Genomic DNA, 19187 nt, shown 5'->3' with positions numbered 1-19187 from the left:
TCAAGCGATTCTCCCGTCTCAGCATCTGGAGTAGCTGGGATTACAGGCACCTGCCACCATGCCTGGCTAATTTTTTTGTATTTTTGGTAAAGACGGGGTTTCACCATGTTGGCCAGGCTGGTCTTGAATTCCTAATCTCAGGTGATCCACCCGCCTCAGCCCCCCAATACAGTTAATTCGTCACATGAATAGAATGGGGCTTAATTTGAAATGGCCTTTACTGGTATTGGGCTATCTGGATATTCACACCATCGTGATGGAAAATCTTTGACCAAGTGTCAATGGATTCAGCTACTTCAGGTACACATCAAAGTCTCTATACTAAGAGGGAAAACTGAAAATGTTCCAGCTTGATGTCATCTAATGTCAAATGTGTCAACTATGCTATTAAATTTTCAAAGGTTTAAAACAATAGCAACTTTGAAAATGTGGTTCCACTTTTACATCATCAAAGAATTATTTTTAACATGTAGTATATTACTATGATCATGGATATATATTTAAAGACTGTTTGTCTTTTAAAGGTATGCACAAATATTTCCAGGTGAAATGATATGATTTTGATATTTTCATCAAAATAATTTGTGCGTTGGCAATTGGGTACGGGTACAGATGAAGAAAGACTGACAATAATGCTCCACCACTGCACACACACCAGTGGTTCCCCGCTGCCCTATTGGTTCTCACTTGTCTGCACCTCACACCATCACCCCACTAGTGTGCACTCTCTGGTGGCCCCCTACTTCAAGGCATTCTCCTGTGGCACCCTGCCCCTACCACTGGGGCACTTTTGCCAACAGCCCCCATCAGAGTGTTTTGCCAACAGTCTGGGAACACCTCAGTCCTTCCAGTGCAGAAAGTGTTTGACCTCAAGAGGTCAAAGAACAAAGCCAAATGCCCAGTCCCAGTCCCCCAGGCATTAGCATGAAGCTCAGGAGTGCTAAGCTGAGCCTTGGCCTCCTGAAAGCATCCAGAAATGAAGTCAATCAACTAAACACAATTTATACTGCCTTCAAACCCTCAAGAACATCAAAGAATATAAAAGCAAATAGCTTCATCCAAAGGACAGCAACTTCAAAAAGTAAAGGAAAATCAGTGAACACAGATGAGAAAGAACCAGCACAAGGATTCTGGCAACTCTAAAAGCCAGCGTGTCTTCCTAACTCCACAAACTACCTCAATAACTCCCCAGAAATGGTTCTTAACCAGATTGAAATGCCTGAAATGACAGACACAGAATCAGAATATGGATGGCAAGGAAGCCCAGTGAGATACAAAAGAAGGTTGAAACCCAATCCAAGGAAACTAATAAAACGATACAAGAGCTGGAAAATAACATAGCTATTTTAAGAAAAAACAAAAACAAAAACAAATTGAACTTCTGGAAATTAAAAATTTGCTATAGGACTTTTATAACACAATTGGAAGCATTAATAACAAAATATACGAAGCTGAGAAAAGAATCTCAAAACTCAAAGACTGCTCCTTTGAATCAATGCAGGCAGAAAAAAAATTAAGAATTTTTAAAAATGAAAAAACAAATCTCCAGGAAATATGGGATTATGTAAGAAGATCAAACCTATGACTCACTGGCATTTCTGAAAGAGATAGAGGACAAGCAATTTGGAAAACATATTTCAGGATATTGTCCACACAAATTTCCCCAACCTCACTACACAGGTAGGCATGCACATTCAGGAAATTCAGATAATCTTTAAAATATACTAGAAAAGATAAGATATCTAGTCATCAGATTCTCCAAGGTCAACGCAAAGAAAGAAATGTTAAAGGCAGCTACAGAGAAGGGCCAGGTTAAGTACAAAGGGAATCCCATCAGGCCAACAGTGAACACCTTTCAGCAGAAACTTTACAAGTCAAAAGAGATTGGTGGCCTATATTCAGCAACTTTAAAGAAAAGAAACTTCAACCAAGAATTTCATATCCAACCAAACTAAGCTTCATAAGTGAAGGGGAAATAAAATCATTTTCAAACAAGCAAATGCTAAGGGAATCCATTACTACCAGTTATGTAGTAATGGATATATATCAGATATATCTTGACTATATATATATATGGTCCTAAAGGGAGCACTAAACATGGAAATATAAGACCTGCCACCACCAAAACACACTTAAGTACATATCACATTGGCACTATAAAGCAACTATACAATCAAGTCTATATAACAACTAGCTAAGAACATGACAAGATCCAATCCTCACATATCAATATTGACCTGGAGGATAAATGGGCTAAGTGTCCAACTTAAAAGGTACAGAGGGGCAAGTTGGATAAAGAATCAAAACCCAACTATATGCTATATTCAAGAAACTCATCTCACATAAATTATATATATATATATACACATATATATGTGTATATATATATATACACATATATATATGTGTATATATATGTATATATATATATATAGGCTGAAAGTAAAGGAATAGAGAAAGATCATTCAAGCAAACAGAAAACAAAAAAAAGAGGGGTTGCAATTCTTATTTCAGACAACACAGACTTTAAATCAGCAATGACCAAAAAAGACAAAGAGGAGCATTGCATAATGATAAAAGTTTCCATTCAACAAGAAGACTTAACTTTCCTAAATACATACACTCCCAGATTGGAGTTCCTATATTCATAAAACAAGCTCTTAGAGACCTATGAAGAAGCTTAGATAACCACACAATAATAATGGGAGACTTCAACACTCCACTGACAGTATTGGACAGATCATTGAAGCAGAAAACTAACAAAGATATTCGAGACCTAACCTCAACACTTAACCAAATGGACCTAACAGACATCAACAGAATACCCAACAAAAACAGAATATACATTCTTCTCATCTGCATATGGCACATACTCTAAGATCGACCACATGCTTGGCCATGAAGCAATTCTCAACAAACTTAAAAACAACAAAAATCATACCAATCACACTCAGAACACAGTACAATAGAAATAGAAATCAATACCAAGAAGAGCTCTCAAAACCATACAATTACATGGAAATTTAAAAAACTTGCTCCTAAATGACTTTCAGGCAAAGAGTGAAATTAAGGCAGAAATTTAAAAATTCTTTGAAACCAATGAAAACAAAGATTCAACACCCCAGAATATCTGGGACACAGCTAAAGCAGTTTTCAGAGAAAAGTTTATAGTGTTAAATGCCTACATCAAGAAGTTAGGAAGATCTCAAATTAACAAGCTAACATCACACCTAGAGGAACTAGGAAAACCTGAGTAAACCAACCCCAAAGCTAGCAGAAGAAAAGAAAACCAAAATCAGAGCTGAAGTGAAGGAAACTGAGATATGAAATCTGTACAAAAGATCAGCAAAATCAAAATTTGGTTCTTTCAAAAAATAAACAAGATTGATAAACCACTAACTAGATTAATAAATTTAAAAAAGAAGATCCAAATAAGCATAATCAGAAATTACAAAGGGGACATTACGGATCCCAAAGAAATACAAGAACTCTAAAACACTATCAGGAATACCTTTATGCATACAAACTAAAAAATCTAGAAAAAAATGGGTAAATTCCTAAGAACATACACTTCTGAAGATTGAACAACAAAGAAATATTTATCCTGAACAGATAAATAACAAGTTCTGAAACTTGATCAGTAATAAAAAAAAATCCAGAAAACGCCCTAGATGAGACAGATTCATGGCTGAATTCTACCAGACATATAGAGAAGACATGGTACCAATCCTACTGAAACTATTCCAAAAAATTGAGGAGAAGGGACACCTCCGTAACTCATTGTATAAGGCTAGCATCATTCTGATAACAAAAGCTTTCAGAGATACAATGAAAAAAGAAAACTTCAGGCCAATATGCCCGATGAACATAGACACAAAAATCCTCAACAAAATACTAGCAATCCAAATCTAGCAGTGTATCAAAAAGTTAATCCACCATGAACCAGTAGGCTTTATCCCTGGGATGCAAGGTTGGCTCAACATACGTAAATCAATAAATGTGATTCATTACATGAACAGAACTAAAAACAAAAACCACATGATCATCTCAATAGACTCAGAAAAAACTTTCAATAAAATTCCACATCCCTTCACGTTAAAACTCTCAACAAACTAGGCATCAAAAAAAAAATACCTCAAAATAGTAAGAACCATCTATGATAAACCCACAGCCAACATTATATTGAACAGGCAAAAGATGGAAGCATTTCTCTTAAGAAATAGAATAAGACAATGATGCCCACTCTCACCACTTCTATTCAGTGTAGTCCTAGAAGTCCTAGCCAGAGAAATCAGATAACAGAAAAAAATAAAAGGCATCCAAATAGGAAAATAAGAAGTCGAAATTATCCCTCTTCACCGATAATATGATTCTATATTTAGACAACCCTAAATATTCTTTCAAAAAGTTCCTGGACCTGATAAACAACTTCACTAACCTTTCAGAATACAAAACAAATGTACAAAAATCAGTAGCATATCTGTATATCAATAATGTCCAAGCTGAGAGCCAAATCAAGAATTCAATAACAACAGTTACAAAAAAAAAAAAAAAAAACCCACCTTGGAATACAGCTAACCAGGGATGCAAAAGATCTATGCAATGAGAATTACAAAACTCTGCTGAAAGTAATCAGAGATAACAAAAACAAATGAAAAAGCATTCTATGCTCATGAATAGGATGAATCAATATTGTTAAAATAGCCATATTGCCCAAAGCAATTTACAGATTCAATGCTATTTCTATCAAAATATCAACATCATTTTTCATAGAATTAGAGAAAACTATTATAAAATTCATATGGAACCAGAAGAGAACCTGAATAGCCAAAGCTATCCTAAGCAAAAAGAAAAAAGCAGGAGGCATCACACTACCTGTCTTCAAACTATTCTACAAGGCTAGAGTACACCAAAGCAGCATGGTACTGGTACAAAAACAGACATGCAGACCAGTGGAAAAGGTTAGATAACCTAGAAATAAAGCCACACACCTAGGACCATCTGATCTTCAACAAAGTTGACAATAACAAGCAATGGGGAAAGGACTCCGTATTCAGTAACTGATTCTGGTATAACTGGCTAGCTAAATGTGGAAGATCGAAACTAAACCCCTTCTTTTCACCATATATAAAAACCAGCTCAAAATGAATTAAATTCTTAAATATAAAACCTAAAACTCTAAAAGAAAACCTGGGAAATACCATTCTGGACATAGGCTTTGGCAAAGATTTCATGATGAAGTTTCCAAAAGCAATGGCAGCAAAAGCAAAAATAAACAAGTGGGACCTAATTAAACTAAAGAGCTTCTGCACATCAAAAGAAACTGTCAACAGAGTAAACAGATAATCTACAGAATGGGAGAAAATGTTTGCAACCTATGCATCCAATAAAGGTCTAATATCCAGAATCTGTAAGGAACTTAAATCAAAAAGCAAAAAACAAACAACCTCATTTTAAAAAATGGGCAAAGGACACGAATAGGCACTTCTCAAAAGAAGACATATACAAGGCCAACAAGCTTATAAAAAATGCTCAATATTGCTAATCATTAGAGAAATGCAAATCAAAACCACAACAAGATACCATCTCACACCAGTCAGAATGGCTATTACTAAACAGTAAAAAATAAATAACAGGAGTTAGCAAGGCTGTAGAGAAAGGAGAATGTTTATACACTGCTAGTGAGAATATAAATTAGTTCAGCCATTGTGGAAAGCAGCTTGAAGATTTCTCAGAGAACTTAAAGCAGAACTACATTTAATCCAGCAATCCCATTATTGGGTATATTCCCAAAGGAATATAAATCATTCTACCAAAGACATATGCACTTGTATGTTCATCACAACACTATTCACAATAGCAAAGACATGGAATCAACCTAGATGCCCATCAATGATGGACTGGCTAAAAAAAATGTGATACAGATACACCGGTGAATACTAAACAGCTATTTTAAAAAAATGAAGTCATGTCATTGGCAGCAACATGGATGCAGCTGGAGGCCATTATCCTCAGAGAATCAGCACAGAAACAGAAAACCAAATACTACATGTTCTTTCTTATAAGTGGAGTGGAAGCTGCACATTGAGTACAAATGGACAAAAAGATGGGAACAATAGATACCAGGGCCTACTTGAAGTGAGAGCCTGGTAGAAAGGTGAGGGTTGAAAAACTACCCATCAGGTACTATGCTCACTACCTGGGTGATGAAATCATTTGTACACCAAACACCAGCAACACATAATTTACCCCTGTAACAATCCTGTACATGTACCCCTGAACCTAAAATAAAAATTGAAAGAAAAAAAATCGACAATAAGTTGAGAATCATTGAAGCTGAATAATGAAGACAGTGGGAAGTTCATTATCTTAGTTTTTTTAATTTTTAATTTTTGTGGGTACATATATTAGTCTCTCTCTTTGTAAATGTTTACATTTTCCATAGTGAAAGGGTTTTTATATTTTGATGTCATTGATAATGTTTAGAGAACTGACCCGTAATTTTCTGTGTGTATAATATTTTCATCATCTAAATTTTAGTTTAGATCTAAACCTCAGGGAAAAAATACACAGACAATAATGACAATAATATAGATATCACTAGACAGTAATTAAATTTGAATCTCCTTTTGAATGTTACAAAAAATGCCATTATTTCTATTTAACTCTTTTATTTAATTCAATTTTATTTTTTCAATGATCATAAAATTCCAGTAGATTTTGGTAATCGTGAAAGATAAAACTTTATGATTTTTTATAATTAGCCCAGAAATAAATGCCAGTAGAGAATTAAGATTTAAAATAATAATAAAACAAAATAAAGTTCATCAAACTACAGGTGTATTTCCTCTATAAAAAAAGAAAGCATGTCATATGACTATGAACTTGCATGTCCAAAACAATTAATGAAAACCAAATTTGTTAGTGTTTTATAACAAAATCAAAGCTAACCTAAACATCTTCATTTAAAAGCTAACATTCCTTCCTATCTTCCCTGTTTCTTTCAAGTGAATAACTTTTTTCATTTGCAACCTAAAAAGTTGGCATAATCCATAATCTCTTTTCTCACTTCTAATGACTTTACCAAATCATTTCCATGCCCAATACATTCTTTGAAATATCCCCCACCTTCCTCTCTCTCTGATGATTTCTCCCTATTTTCTCAAAGCATGTATGATTCTCTTGATATGCACAGATGCATTGTTCTCTCCTAGAATTTATCCAAGTTGATAATTTTATCTACCAAAAAAGGGTTAGTTTATTAATTTTATCTACAAAAAAAATAGTAAGTTTCATGAGAACAGGTGTTATGTCTGCTTTGCTCCTCACTGTCTTTCTAGTACTTAATAGAATGTCTAGCAAAAATTAGACTTCCAAGGAAGTAAGGAAAAAGAGAAGTTAGGAAGAGAGGAAAAGGAAAGAAGTGAGAAAGGGAGAGAAAGGAGGGAGGAAGGGACAAAGAAAGAGAGGGAAGAAGGAAGAAAGGGAAATTAGGAGGAAAAAGTGAAGGAAAAAAGGGAGAGAAGAAAGGAAGAAACAAATTGAGAGGGTAAAGAAGGAGGAAGGGAAGGAAGGAGATAGACTGCAGAGGGAAGGACAAGGGAAAAGGGATTCTTTTCATTCCCGTCCCCCGTCACTCCTAAAAGTATATTCTCAAGATTCTTTGGACCTTAAATGTACCTAGTACAACATTTTTTCAACTCCTCCAACGCATACACAATTAAAACTTCAATACTCTGAAAAGTTCCCACCAAGTTGTAGTCTAACTATGCTTGAATTACTTCAATAAAGAGAAATCCACTACCTTACAAAGCAATTCAGTCCATTGGCAAGGAACCCACATCATTTGAAAGTTTTTCCCCCAAATGAAGCCAAAGCACTTCCCACTCTGTAGTTTCCAGTCTTTAGTCTTGATCCTAGAGTCTGGCAATACACCACACACACACACACACACACACACACACACACACACACACGCACTTTTTCTTTCAGAGGAGAGCAGTTCCTATTTTTGAATGCTAGGATAATTACCATATATCTATTGAGTCTACCAATCTGGAACCTAAATATATCAAACATTTCTCATGAGATGGTCCTGAGTTATCTGGTTATCTTGGTCAGTTTTTGTTTTTTTTTTTTTTTTTTTTTTTTTTTTAGCATATATTGATTTGGTCAACATTTCAGTGTGGTTTCTAGAACTGATAACATTTTAAGTATGGCTGAGCCATTATAAATAAATGAATGGTGCTCAGACAAAGGAGATGCATCCCCATCTTTTCTCAGCACCTCATTCTAAGAATTTTAATTAATAATATATTCACAAAATTTATTGATAGTTGTAATTACCATAGCCTTTTTTGCATCAACGACTAAATGCTCTACTTGTAGTTAAATTAGACATCTAACTTATTTCTCCATCTCCAACTGATTCCCCATTTTAACCTATGTAATCAGGTCAATATTCTTCTAACAGAAGCTTAATCGATCATTTCCCTGGTAAAAATGAATAAACAGTCCCAATGTTCACAATTTGAATCAATAAATTACTAAATTTTATTGGAAAGACCTTACAAGTCATGCTTCCACTCTTAGTTTTGTGAATTTCTAAGAGAGAATAAAGTACTCTCTGGAGTTCTCTCACTAGAAAAAGATCAAGGTACATCCTTCCATTCCACTAAGTCTGAGAATAATACATCTGAACTCATTTTCATTTCATCGTGAGGACTTCAAATTTACTCTTCTTATGACATGTACATCTTGCACAGTTATATAAATTTCTGAGGACATAAATAGTATCCCCAACCCTGTTCTGTATTACATCCTCCTGAGAATTATTCAACATCTCTCTCTATAACTCTTCCTTTTTTTAATGTCATATTCATTATCCCATATAGCATCTAGTTTAATAATGATATCAGAAAATTGAATTTCAATTTAAAATCCCCATATGACCACTGTTGTCAAACTCACATAGTATCATGGGAGGCATCTTTACATTCCTTCTCTTCACCGGAGGTCCTTTATCTAATATAAACTGCAAGATAAACTATCAAAGCCCCTTTTGCAGCACATAAGCATGAGCCAGTTTTTCTATTCTCATTGTTAAAATGCCTCAGCATGGTGTCAGTCCCTCCACGGTTAAGGCCTAACATGTATCTACAAACATCCCCCTACATGCAACTCCTCTCCAGCCAGCCTGATGATCCTGGTGCTTCCCCCAAATACAATGATCATTTTCCTGTTAGGTCTCAACCAGCCTTCACAGAGTAGCCCACCAACTCCCTGTTGTTTCGTCTAGAAGACATAAAACTTTTTAAAGTATATGTTGCTGCACAGTTAAACCATTTATGCATCATTAATTTCAGTTTATATGTTGATTTTGTAATTTTTAAATTATCACTGAAAATTACAAATTTCTTAATGGCAATAATCATTTCCCCTTATTTATACATGCCATCAAGCCTAATAAAGTACTCTGCACACAGCAGATACTAAAGGTACTAAAAATATACTTAAAGTGAAATTGATGGAACTGAGAATGTTCACAAATAATTATAGTTGTTTTCCAAATGTATAAGTCAAATATTGAGGAAGAAATATACAAAAATAATAAACAGATTTACATGAAACTGAAATATTACTAGTCCCTAAGAAAATGAAGCACTAAATTTTTTCCTGAACCAATAAAGTCAGATAACCCAATTGTAGAAGAGGAGATAGAAGTATACTAAGTTTCTTCATCTGGGAAATAAATTGGATTAACTGTAAGTCCTTGTCAGAATGACAATTCTTATAAAATGATAAAAATTACATATTACAATGTTTCCACCAGGTTTTTGCTTCTATGCCTTTCCATGGTTAAATATGGCCATATGTCTATATGCAATTATATTCACCTTATTCCAGAAAAGAACATTAGAGTTCTTTTCAATAGCACGCCATTATTCCTTTGTGTGAATAATTCATGACTTATTATAAATTTAAAGTGAATTAAAGTCCTGACAAGTATATTTTCTACATTGTTAATAATGAAAACAAAGCCCTCAAAGCTCTACCTAAATCAAATTTTGATCTGGTAAATTAAGAGACACAACCACCATCACAACAAATAATAGCACCTTCAGAAACTGAACCAGAGCTAAGGCTCATCTGTGTGTTGTTAACACTATTAACAAGAACCACCCTTTACTGGTGCTGGCTGCCAGATGCCACATACTCTGTCTCTATAGTTCTTTTATTTTCATAATAACTCTGTGCAATCACTATGTTTATCTTCATTTTAAATATAAGGAGAAGAAAGCTCTAACTTCAATAACTTGCCCAAATACATACAAAGAAAAAACATAGAATTAGGATTCAAACTGAGGACCAAGTCCACCTATCTCCAAACTCTGAATTCAACTTCTGCCATATGACATCTTTTTAAAATAAGGTTTAGTTTGCAAAGGGAAAGGGTGCAGAAGAAAAAGCCTATGATTTGTTGAGTAGTTGTTAATTACTTGCATGGATGGATGGGTGGATGGACGGATGGATATATGGATGGATGGATGGATAGATGGACGGATGGATAGATGAATGAATGAATGGACAAATAGATGATAGATAATTACACAGATAGTTATATTTAAAACTTTTAATAACTATGTAAGATAGAGTTTACCACCATTTTATATAGATACAACATTTAGCTAATATGCCCAATGTCACCCACATAAAAATTTGGGGACGAGAAACAAAATGGTTTTCTTGTGATGTTCCAAAATGTTCCCTCTCTCCACTCTGCCACACGACCTCATGAGTAACAAAGAAGGGTGAAAATAATCTGAAGCCATTTGGCTCAAAAGCCAAAAATGGCAAAAATCTGTGTTCAACTGACATTCCTACATTTCAGTAAAACTAGTTCAAGAAAAAAGATTTACTGTTAGTAAAAATACATTAAAAACTACAGTCATGAGAATTCCATTCTTATATCAAATAGTGCAAGAATACACATTCATTTCAGAAAAGAATGTATTCATATGCACCATATTTTATGAGAATTTGCAGATTTTAAAAGGCATAATATTGCCTAGTTGCCAGAATTTTTTCCACTTAGCATCCTTCAGCTCTGTATTGAAGATTCTGGAAAACACTTTCACCACTTTATGAACCATATGCAGAGTTTGATTCTTCTCCAGTTTTTTTTTCATTTGTTATTATCATCATCAGGGAGGATTACATCTCATCTACTTAGCTGCTAGAATGAAGATTTCAGTTTGGAAGAGAGCCGATTTCTTTAAAAAAAAAAAAGTTAGCTGCTTCAGGCAACAGTCCTTTTGATCTGCTCATTAACACTTTTCAAATGTTCGAGTGATATGGGCATTCTTTGCGCTAAAAAATGTCAGCACTGGAGCCTGCAGCCAGCTTGATGCAATCATATGTTCCAATATTCAGAAAAGAGTGAAAAGAACTGTCAACATTGAATTGCCTTGGATTAAAAAAAAAAGATATTGTACAATGACTGTAGACCAAGTAGTATTTCAGAACTGATTTTTGCCAGTGACAAAAAAAATGCCCAATTTATCAGCAATGTCATCTAGGTGCCTAGGGACCCACAGACAATAGAGAAACATACTTAGTATTTACAAGAATTTGTTTAAAATATATGGGGGTCTTCCTTTCATTCTCCCTTTTCTTTTTGATAAGATCAGAGAGGAAGTAAAATGCCTTTCTTCTGACATACATAAACACAAAGTTCTTATATTACTGCTTGTGAAGTCCTTCTTTTCTGAATTCCACAAAGCATCTAACTTCAACATCTAGCCTTCAACATCTAGCCTTCAACATCCTGACCAAAATATGATTCAAGTTATCTCATCCTCCGCTTTTTATTTCTTCCTTGACAAACTCATCAATGATCAAATAATTCTACTTTGAACAAATAAATAAGTAGCCTGAAATCTGGACAATAAATATAATTTAGAATGCTAAAAGAGGACTAAGAAGAACAGTGTGAGAGTGTATTCTGCCAGGAGTTAAGTAAAGGTGTCAAAGCAAATAAACTGAGACCAGGATGACTTTGATACTGTCTCGTAAAAGATGCTCTGTTGGAAAACATCACCATGAAAGCATGAAAGACCTAACATCACACTCTATTTCAAGAAGGCAACCAAACATAAATCATTCTAATTAATGGTGTAAGGAAGGCATATTAAAATTTAAATTACTTCTATTTTATTGTGCATTCCAAAAAAGAAATCAGGCTACTCTTAAAGTACCTCAATAAAGGTACCAGGAGCCCTCCTCAACAATAAAAAACAAGTGCAATGTACAGCATTATTACTATTTAGAAAAGAACAGCACAGCTGTTGCTGGCTAACAAAATGATTCTATAGAGTTCCAGCTAGACATATCATCATCGCGTGAGATCAACTAACTTATAGGCAAACTGGGCTTTAAAAACATAAAAAAGACCATTTGTAAATGGTATTTTAAATTAAGATTTATGAGATCTTTATGTAATGTCTTAAATGCACTAAAGAAAAATGAATTTGCAATTTTCCCTTGAGGCTGCAGAACATTGGCCAAGGACACTAAAGCAAGTGAACATTTGTCATTTTCAGCATATTCAGGTATTATTTGAAGCTATATAACACAATCTAATTGACAACATTCCAGAAAGCCTTTGTTTGCCACCTCATCTGTAATTCATCTGGACTGTCTGGTTACCCCAAACTATGCAACTATAGGACTGTCATTTCTCCTATCCTGATTAGTAAAACAAATTTGCTCTTAACTCAAAATATCCCCAATCTAAACAATGATGAAAACATCCATAATTTCTGATGTCACTAACAATTCAAAACAGGATAAGTTTTGTTTTAATGCCTCCTGCCTTTTTAACTTAGGGAAAAAGACAGGATGCTGATGATGGCTTTGTTAAAGAAAGGCAGTTATAGAGGATGGATACAAGGAAGGATACTCAATGAACAGGATACAGACTCTTAAACAGATGTTAAGACATAACCTCACAAAAAATGAGAACTCTTCCCTTCATGCATTGAGTTTGAAAACTCAATGCAATCTATCATTCACTAATGGTAGTGCCTAAATATTCAAATTTACATAAGGCTCCTTTTTTTATAAGGCTTACTAGATAAAGGTCTCCAAATATCATTGGTTTAGATTTATACTTTTGTATGGAAAGCCCACGCACACAGAGGACACTATCTGCAACATTTAGGTTACATCACATCTCTCTGTCATTCTTGAAAAGACTCTTTAGTATGAACTGAAAGAATTAAAATTTAAAAGTAGTCTCTTATTAAAAGCATCTTGGCTGACCAGATCTTCTATGGCAGGAGTTTTTCCGTAATCTTTTTTATTATATGCCCCTTGATATGGTTTGGCTCTGTGTCCCCACCCAAATCTCATCTTGAATTGTAATCCCCATAATCCCCACGTGTTGAGGGAGGGGACTGGGTGAGAGGTGACTGAATCATGGAGGCGGTTTTCCCCATGCTGTTCTCATGATAGTGAGCTCTCACGAGATCTGATTATTTAATGAGGCAGTTTCCCCTCCTCTTACTAGGCCTTTCTTTCCTTCTTCCTGAAGAAGGTCTTTGCTTCCTCTTCACCTTCTGCCATGATTGTAAGTTTCCTGAGGCCTCCCCAGCTATGCAGAACTGTAAGTCAATTAAACCTTTCTTTATAAATACCCAGTTTCAGGTAGTTCTTTATAGGAGTGTAAAAATGGACAACTACACTGTTCCTTAGCAGTCTGGTGAATCTATCCCATAATAATTATTCTAAATTAAAATGTATAGAATTTAAAGGACCCCAATCATATTGAAATGTAATTTTCAAATTTATTTTTTAAAATATGAGATATGGAAATATGTATGTTTCTTTATTAACTCATTAAATAATAAGCTCTTGTAATAAGTTTAGAAACTATCATAATTTTAAAGTAGCAATGCCCGTAAAAGACATTTCAAAGATATCTGAACAGTAGTCAGGAGTTATGGTGCATGTCTATATTCCCTACTACTTGGGAGGCTGAGGCTGAGGCAGGAGGATCCCTTAAGCCCAGGAGTTCTAGGCTACAGTGAGCAATGATCATGCCACTGCACTCCAGCCTGAGTGACAGAGAACCTGACTCTTAAAAAAAAAATCTGAGCAGCTATAAATGTGATATGGGATACATGTGATTGCTACTGGTGACAGTTTTCATAACTGCTAATATTTTTGTGGGCAGGGTAAAAAATCAATGACAAAAATGATAAATTTCAGTTAGAAGAAAAAAGAAAGATATATACTTTTTTCCATATAAGTTCACAATTCTCAGGTGAGACATCCCTGTGGGGTATATGTAGCAGCAACTAGACAAAAGTTAAACTGCTTCTACTTCAGAGTTTCATTATAATTAAGAAATTCTTATGTAGTTGTATCTTAGTTCCTACTAAAAATGATTACAAAGGCCACATTTCCCATTGTATATATATTATAAGGAACAAATTTTAAATGAAGTCAATGAAAATTTTATCAAGAGTGATTGTATCATAAATTTCTTCAAGCACAATACTTCTCCATAACTGACAGAATTTTTTACTATAACTAGCAAAAAGGTACTCTATTTTGAATTTGATTTCCAAGTAAAGCAATATCAATTTTCTCAATTTAAAGAATTGGGATAGGTCAAGAAGATGCATTCAACAATAAGTATTCACCATGCAACATGCCTGGTTTACAATGATAGGTACAATACACACAGTATCTGCCTTCATGAAATTATTAGTCTATAAGGGGAGAGAGATTTTAAACAAATAATACATAAATCATTATCTAATTGTAATTTTACTTAAGCATCACCAAAAAGGTAACATTTGCTCACCTGACAGGATAATGTTATAAGAATTTTGGCTAAAAATTTAATATAAAACATTGTAGAAGGGAATGTTTCTGACTTTGACATGTTTCTTTTTCCTGATATAAAACTGGTACAGCTAACCAGGTATATGTCATAGTTTCACAGACACAGTAATTAGTCAAATGTTCAAATTCTTTGCTTTCCTCCATAGAGTGAAGGCCAATTTCTAGCTTTTATGGGGTTCAATAGTTCAATATCTGAATATGAATGAAACTGTACTGGCTCCTCTAGCAAATCATACCATCCCTGAGGAAGAGATCCATGGATCTCTGTTGTCAAATGATTCTAATAACATGTATGCGTGAGGCACTTCTGAAAATTGTAAACCTGTCTCTTCCAAAAATCCCTTGTTGCTCTAAGATAGTAAGTAAATTCTACTCAGTATATGAAGCGTTATGCATACTAACTTCACAGTTACAAAACAGAGGGTTTATTCTGATTTTAAAGGATGCATATTGGTTTCAATAGCCTTGGTACCATTGCAAATATTTTAAAGAATATTTCATTGCCTCTCATTTTGCAATTGCTTGTACCCTATAAAAAGTTCAGGGTTTTTGTTTTGTTTTCTTTTCTTTTTTGTAGTGAGTTTGTCTGAAAACATAAAACTTCCCCAACTCTGGGGAATATCAGAAACATTCAGGAGATAATATAGGTTTCTTCTTGCTGCTATAACAAATTATCATACACTTAGTGTCTTAAAACCACAGAAACTTTTTTTATACTTCTGGAAGTCTGGAGTCTGAAGTGAGTCTTACAGGGTTAAAAATCAGGCGTTGGCCAAGCTGGTTCCTCCTGCAGGCTCTAGGGATGGATTTGTTTCTTGCCTCTTCCAGCTTCTAGTGGCTGCCAGCATTCCTTGGCTTGTGGCTGCATCACTCCAATTTCTGCCTCTGTGGTTACACTGCCTTCTTTCCATCTATAGTCTAATCTCCCTCTGTCTCCCTTTTATAAGACTTGGATTGCATTTATGACCCATCTAGATCATCCTGAATAACGTCAAGATTTTTAATTTAATCACATCTGCAAAGTCCCTTTTGCTATATCAGGTAACCTTACAAGGTACCAGGGATTGAGACCTGGATGTCTTTAGGGATCTTTATTCACTTTATTGAAGGAGGCTTTTTCAAACTGCATGACCTCTGGAGCTGCCTCAGTCTACCCAAACCCCCTTCCTCTCTGGGAGAATTACCACCATTGGAAACCTGACAGCCACTGTTCTGAAAGACTTGCTGTTATTTGAGGCAGAAAAAAGAAAAAAAATACCTGAGAATCTCTGTCTAAAATATAAATAACATTGTCATCACTGACTCATTGACTAGAGGTCTATGAGATTTTAAACTCTGGATAATGAGTGATTCAATCATGTTATAAAATATGACTTAATATTTCATATTTGTCATTTTATAAGACATGAAATGACTGAATGAAGAATATGTGACAGATATTGAGACTTCTATTCAGGGAGTTTTCTTTCCATGTTCTCTGTATTGATAAGAGCTCCTGAGCATACGATGCTCACAGAGGTGGATAGCTGACACACCATAAATGTGCCTGAGAATAGACATTTTAAGCTCTTTAGTCATGTTTCAGTTGAAAGATTAGATTTAAATATTTGCCACTAGTTCTTAAAACACATTCAAGCAAAAAGAAATTTGCACAACACCACGCTGATAAATAGATGAATTTCATTTTCTATTAAAAAGTTCATTGCTAGGAATGATAGTCAAAGTCATACTGATCTCCAATAATTTAATGCTACTAAGAATTATTTAAATGGTCACATTCTAATTTCAGCATTGCACAAATATATAACCTAAAAGAAACAAAATAAGATAAACACCCTGCAATTGTACTATAATACACTCTGAAAACTCAAGGTCCTTTTCCACAAGGTTATTGTCACACTACCTCCTTTTTACATCACATCTTCATTTTTCTCTAGCTCACTTAATTTCAGCTTGAGATTCCAGCTATCTATGCTTTGTTAGAAGTACTTTGTTCTGGCCACATTTAAGGTGCAATATCTGTCACTGCCTTTCCATTTCCATTGTTAATGGAACTCAGTTGGATACAGTCTTAAATAATTTTTGCCAGGACTAGATTTTAGCACTACTGTGAAGCCAGCAAAGTTTCTTTCAGGCAATTAGACTGATCAAATCTCTCCAGTGGCTTCTCGTCATCCCTGGGAAGAGATCAAACTTTCTATTACAAGACACAGGAGGTCCTCCCCTATGGGTTCGTGCCAAAACCCAAACCATCATTCACCTAGTACAGTAGGTCTCAGCCTAGCACTTCTAAAAACATGTCAGAGTAACTCATGATTCCACATGCACTTCATCTGAGATGTCATTCAAGAACTGCCAACATCTTATTCATGACTCAGAACTGGACTGGGAGTCATCAGGTCAGTCAGGTTTCTCTGAAATGCTCCCTTTAGTCTTGGCAAGCCCTTCCTCCTTTATGTTTCTACTGTTCTTCACACACGCTGCTATTAGGACTTCAATTACATTCCATTTACACTTATTTGCACACATTTCTATGTTTCCATATTAAAACGTGAATTTCCGTATCATATTATAAGCATTTTTGTATCCCCAGTTCCTAGCACAGTACTGACACCTACTAGATAATCAATATTAGCCAAGGGCTGAATTCAGAATTTCACTTCTCCTTTCTTCCTGCTTTAAAATCTACTTTAGAAAACGTTTGCTATCATTCACTTATATGTAGGTAGAAATATAAGGTCATACTTATATGAACTTACAAGGGCTAATTGCTTTTTAATCTATATTTCTAAGGGTAAAATACAGGAAGTTTCCTCTATTAAATAAGTTCAGGAAATTAATCAGCATTCGGGATGTTTCTGAGCATAGGAAGCCTTTCTGACATCCTGATACTCCACCATTAAAGGGCTCCCTTTATGCCTTGTAGAAAGTAACTCCATGATTTGAGATCTGTAGAGTCCAAGGCTTTAGAGTCCCATGTATCTAGTCTCTGATCTAGTCACCTGACGATTGGCTCCTCTCCTTAATATCCAAAATGACAGTCAAAACCCATTATTTGAGCACATTTCATTTTGCATATGTCTTTTTAAAAATCATACACTGACACTTCTGAGCCCTCTGGTCAATACTAAATGAAATTGCAAAGTGATAATTTAAAAAAAAGGAGGAGAAATGCACTACTGTAAAGTTTAAATTAAAAAACCAAGGAACACAAATTACATTAGGGCATCTTTTTGCTTTTTAATGTGATACTCAAGAATGCTAGCCACCCTAAAATAGCCATAACTAGATCATCAAGATTACAACAGGAAACTGAGCATAAATTGCTATGGCAGGAAACTGATTAGTTCAGCAAAGAGACAGGATGCTTCTTGTCTCTACTGTTATCTGAATTAATTCTATGCCTCCTCCATGGGCCAACTGCTCTGAGATAAAGGATTGTAAAGTTGCCTCATGAAAGCAAAATGAAGTACAACTAATAATAAATGCAGGGCTAAAACAAAGCACATCTGAAATTGCAAGGATGATGAAATCAGTCAGCAAACATGACAGTGGGGGGAAAAGGCAGTCTTGCAGTATTATGTAAAACATTACCATGAGCTACACAATATTAAGTTCTACATAATGTGCGTATAATAAAAGGAATATTCTCAAAATAAGTAGTAGGCATGATTTGGAAGAGGGCTGCCTTAAGATAATTTTTTTTCTATGAAACCTGAAGAATCTAAATTGGATTGCTTGGAATGTGTAGAATGATACCCCCCACCAACATCTCCATAACTTAATTACCTGGTACTGTGAATTTGGTATCTTAATGGCAAAAGGGATTTTGCAGAAGTGATTAAGGTTCAGGATCTTGAGATGGGAGATGATCCTGGATTAGCTAGGTGCGTCCAACCTAATCCCATGGTTCCTTAAAACTGGAGGACCTTTCCCAGCTGGGTTCAGAGTTAGAGGGAGATGTGACTACAGAAAAATGGTCGAAAAGATGCAACATATCTGGCTTTGCAGATAGAGAAAGGGGGGTATGAGGCAAAGAATGTGAGTAGCCTATAGAAGCTGGAAAAGGCAAAGGAATGGCTCCTTGCCTAGAGCATTCAGAAAGAAACACATCCCTTCCAACACCTTTTAGTCCAGGTAAACCCAGTGAGACTCATGTGAAAGCTGTGATTAGACAGCTGTTATATAATAAATTTGTGTTGCTTTTAGTCAACACATGTGTGGCAATTTGTTACAGCAGCAATAGATGACTGATATACACCCATATTCTTTCA

At 35.0% G+C, this 19187-nt stretch overlaps 1 protein-coding gene across 2 annotated transcripts in view; it reads right to left on the bottom strand.

Moving 5' to 3' along the window:
- ANTXR2 (ANTXR cell adhesion molecule 2) overlaps positions 1–19187 on the bottom strand; it is a 153570-nt gene that overhangs the window by 68329 nt on the left and 66054 nt on the right. The window lies entirely within an intron of this gene.

This window comes from Hylobates moloch, unplaced genomic scaffold, assembly GCF_009828535.3.
Source record: "Hylobates moloch isolate HMO894 unplaced genomic scaffold, HMol_V3 SCAFFOLD_2, whole genome shotgun sequence".
Classification (NCBI taxonomy): domain Eukaryota; kingdom Metazoa; phylum Chordata; class Mammalia; order Primates; family Hylobatidae; genus Hylobates; species Hylobates moloch.
Note: the sequence above shows the minus strand (reverse complement) of the source record. Positions and strands in the feature narration are given on the sequence as shown.